This window comes from Diadema antillarum, unplaced genomic scaffold (assembly GCF_040938485.1).
Source record: "Diadema antillarum isolate AM-2024a unplaced genomic scaffold, OU_Dant_1.0 scf00000091, whole genome shotgun sequence".
In the NCBI taxonomy this organism is placed as follows: domain Eukaryota; kingdom Metazoa; phylum Echinodermata; class Echinoidea; order Diadematoida; family Diadematidae; genus Diadema; species Diadema antillarum.
In genome coordinates this window covers 782204-786389 of record NW_027270980.1, presented here as the reverse complement: position 1 = coordinate 786389, position 4186 = coordinate 782204, and positions in this window count along the sequence as shown.

Here is a 4186-nt window from a genome sequence, read left to right as displayed (position 1 = left end):
CCAGGCATTCTTTTATATGCAAGTACTGTTGGCATGAGGACAACTTAATCATTTGCAAACCATTCTAAATCAAATCTATTCTCTGGCATGGAAGGGAGCATGAATGATGAAATATTTCTGGAATGTCCCTGCTCTACCCCCTACACACCAAAGTTATCGCTTTGTCCCCTCTATTGACAGTGTATAAAAGAGGATGACAAACTTCTCCTATTACTATTTGACACTATGACTGTTGTAGGAGTATAATGTTGCAATGCATTTTGCTGGATTAAGCAATCAGATCAAGCTATATGTAGCAACAATCTTAGTTAAAGCACCCCTCCTACCACCCCCCCCCCCCCCCCCCTTCCACCTCACAATGCCTCCCGACATCAGGGTAGACTGCTTGGAAAGATTAGAGACAGGAAAAGCAGGCCACACATAGATATGTAGGCTGTCAGTCAGAGTGCGTCAACCCCCACTAGTCTATCAGCCAGGGTACCAACCACTCCACACTGTATAAAACTGTTGCTGCACTATCCACTATCAGGAAATAATACTGTAAAATGAGGAATGTTCGCGTGCATTTTAATTTTGCGAATTCCGCAAGAGCCGAGTTTCACAAAATTAAAATGTACGCTAAAGATCTTGTCTACACTATATGCATTGAATGTTAGAGGCAACTCGCAAAAATTTCATGCTGCGAATAAGGCTGTTGGCTCACATCCGCAAAAATTTCATGCCGCAAAAATTTCATGCCGCGAAAATATCATGTTTTACAGTAATACTCTGTAGAGGTGATGTTACGTCCCTGGTGTCCAACAACATAATTATGTACTGGAGTGAGCGTCAGATGAAGCATATGATCGTGACTGGTCACTCTGAAGTGGGGCAGTAACATTCTTCATTTCAAAACATCCTCTGAAATTCTTAAGGGACACCAGTCAAGACACCAAACTTCCGATCGATTACTGAGATATCCAACTTACACTTTTCCACCCAAGTCCCAAAATCAGCTCATTTTGCAGTTTTCTTGGCTTTAATGTCTGCAAATTTCTGAGTGCACAGAGATGATGCAGGTCATCTATGAATTCTCTAGACTGACAGGCCACAACCTCAAACTCTGCCTCAGGAAAAGGGGAATTTGATGCAGAATATGCGATGGAAATAGCACTGCGCCACTGAAAATGATTTTTACCGAATGAAATGAGAAATAGGAACAGATTGCTGCACCCTTCAAAAAGACACAATACTCGGACAAAGTGGAAACCCTGCACAAAGGCCAACTGGAGAAAGAAGAAATTCGCAGGCAGACACACATGTGCACCAGCACACAAACACACACATACACACAGTCTTCATGCACAAATGCACACATACAAAGAATGACAGTAACATAAAGATAGAGAAAAGAGAGAGAGGGGGAGAGCATGATGACACAGTGAAATTAAAATTACCATAAGAGATTGCTAAAAAATAATATAAACCCATATAGTCTACACAGCATACAAAAAAAAAGGCTTTGAAACTGTATATAGACATAAATATAGAGCTAGGAATGTTAGGTTAGTAATACATGTACATTGTTAAACAGGATATTCTACAGGTTACTAGTAACATCAAAGTTGTGAGCAATAGACTGCAAGTTTAGCCAAAATACCCCTAATAATGCCAGTACATGTATTGAGGAGGCCAAAACAGTTGATAAACAAGTCTAGAGACGTCCACTATCTGAAGGATGGGAATTGAGGATGATGACCATCTTCTATGGCTTCATCATGGTGAAAGTCATGTCTTGGAAGGACAGTTGGCATGTTGAACATGAACATGTTGATAATGAATTCATCAGAATCGTGCAAAAGTTTGAGCGAAGCTGGAGAAGCATTGTTATACAAGTCGCTTCTGCGTCGCTCTTGAATGGCAGTAAATTGCAGGATATGGCTTCCTATGGGAACCCTGAAGTAGCTGTTTGTCTGGTCACATGACTGTGGAGCGGCACACGTAAAGAAATCCTCACCTGGCTGCTTTCATACAAATAAATACTGATGAGTGATTTGTATCAAATATTTGGGAAGAAATGCACGTAAGGGATGCGCGATGCATTATTTTCAATGGATTGTAACTTGAGCAAAGGCAAGACTTATCCCTCTAACTTATTACCAAGTCAAATCAGTCAGGTGACCTTAGCAACTCTTTTGAGGTGCCTGGTGAACACTGCATTGCATGACTTGATATCGTATTGAAAAAAACAAAGGTTGCTGATTTATGATATTTGTTCCATTTTGTTAAAATTGTTCACTGCTCAGTCCTTCATGTTTCAGTGAATCTATAAAAGAAAAGAAAAAAGAAAGAAAGAGAAATCCATTCCACTGTACTTTATCCCCACAGATCTCAACCCATAACAGTTCCCAGGCTCACAATTTGTGACTTTTCCTATTGGTGACACAACAGCATGAAATGTACAATATTGGGTAGAACATGTCTCTGGGGGGGAATATCATCTTTCGCAGTGAAATGGCAATATGATAAATGAGTCACTCTTCAAAAACTGTGACTGCTGTCTCATGGACCACATCATAACATTTTTCTTCAACTATGGCTTCTACTAGTGAAGGAGACATCCTCATAATGCTTCTCCTTGCCATTTTTTTTTTCTCTGTCGTTCAGGACTTCTAATTAGTGAGAAAGCAAGCTGGGATCGCAAACTGAGTGAAAGATGCTACCGATGAAAAATCATCGGTTATACAAAACAGAAAGAAGAAAATAATGCTGCAGGACAGGCACTACTTGTGAGAGTGTATCTGATGCCATATAAATGGATATGTTGACTCCTTGAGAGAAGGGTCTTTGTGGGTGAAATACTGCGGGGGAGTCCCATTATAGTGAGGACAGATACACAAATCCACTTTCAACTAGGTAAATCATAAGTTTCCAACTAACTTTTATGTTTTAACCTACAGCAATTCAAAATTTGTCTTCCTGCAAGATGAATTATTGGCCAACAAACAAAGGAAAATTTGTGCAGATTTAACAAGAAAATTTTTTGGTCCCGAACAAAACAGTGGGCGAAATAATGTGCTGTGTCAAAACTAGGAAACTAATGTGGAATAACCACTCTCTATACTTGCCTGTATTGTCACAGTAAGTGACTACCCCCGTGACGAGTGCTACATAAATGAGTGCTCCGCATAATCTGAGCTCCAAATAGCTTTGAGGAAAAGAACGTAAAGAAAGGTAGGTTCCATCTATAATATGATTATTGTTAAATCCAAGACTTTTGACAGCATTCATCAAGAATAGAAGCTTTTTTTTTTCATGAGAATACTCTAACCATTTCTCCATCACATTTCATATCTTTGTGTGCATCAAGACTACATTGTACCATGTATGTAATATGATCGTAGCAGAACACGTTCATACGGTGTACATTTGTTGGTGTGTTTTAAGTGTTACGGATACAGGGAGGGTCTGGATATATTGAGGCAAATTAACCAGACATGATGACCCTGTAATAATAGGATTCCCCTGTATTCATATATACAGAAGTTATGTGATAGGACGACAAGCATGAATACATGAATTTAGCATGCATGCTTTATAAGCACCATCTGTTACATACACAGAGCAGAGAATCTGATCTGCTCTTACGTAATATCTCCGCTCTCAAGTCATTGACAATTCAAATCCTGCTAAAATCCAACAGGATCTAGGCAACTAATGCAAATGCTGCAAAAGAAATCATGAAGATAACATATACTGATACCTTACAATTACAAAAATGATGAATATGACCATGGCATCTCTTTACTACAATTATCTAAACACATATTGAATGCTTTTCATTTGTTTGTTTGTTTGTTTTTTTGGTATACAAATATGCGGCATAATGTCACACGAGGCAAGACTGCACAACTGAACTCTGGAGATTAATCAAATTTGATGACAATGTTCATGGTGTCAGGACGGTATCAACTCCTCTCACATAATTCATCACTCAGTTGTTGAATGTATGCTGTCAGAAGCAAACCAAAAAAAAAAAAAACAATTTCCCATGATAGACCACATGTGCTAAGCAAGTACTACTGTAAAAGCTGCTATTTTCACAAACAGATATTTTCATGAGTGAGGAGGTCACAAACATTTTCACGTGATGCTGTTTTCGCAATTTGACATCGAGGCTATTGTAAGTGCAGTAGCGGTCGTCCGT